Below are 440 nucleotides of genomic sequence, written 5' to 3' on the forward strand. Positions count from 1 at the left end.
GGGACCCGCCAGCCTTGGGGACAGCCCTGTCACCCACCTCTCAGGTATTGTGGATGACAATGCTGTTGGTGCAACCCTCTGTGAGCCACCGGTCCCACCCTTTGGGGACACGCCACCCTTGGGGACACACCATCCTTGGGGACATGCCAGCCCTGGGGACATGCCAGCCCTGGGGACAGGCCTGTCACCCACCTCTCAGGTATTGTGGATGACAATGCTGTTGGTGCCACCCTCTGTGAGCCACTGGTCCCACCCCTTGGGGACACACCACCCTTGGGGACACACCAGCCCTGGGGACACGCCAGCCTTGGGGACAGCCCTGTCACCCACCTCTCAGGTATTGTGGATGACAATGCTGTTGGTGCCACCCTCTGTGAGCCACTGGTCCCACCCCTTGGGGACACACCACCCTTGGGGACACACCACCCCTGGGGACACGC

At 63.4% G+C, this 440-nt stretch overlaps 1 protein-coding gene across 1 annotated transcript in view; it reads right to left on the minus strand.

Annotated features, from left to right (window-relative positions):
* ISYNA1 (inositol-3-phosphate synthase 1) overlaps nucleotides 1-440 on the minus strand; it is a gene marked incomplete at its 3' end in the record, with an annotated part of 3,831 nt that overhangs the window by 281 nt on the left and 3,110 nt on the right. The window lies entirely within an intron of this gene.

Source organism: Pterocles gutturalis, unplaced genomic scaffold, assembly GCF_000699245.1.
Source record: "Pterocles gutturalis isolate BGI_N339 unplaced genomic scaffold, ASM69924v1 scaffold31155, whole genome shotgun sequence".
Lineage (NCBI taxonomy): Eukaryota > Metazoa > Chordata > Aves > Pterocliformes > Pteroclidae > Pterocles > Pterocles gutturalis.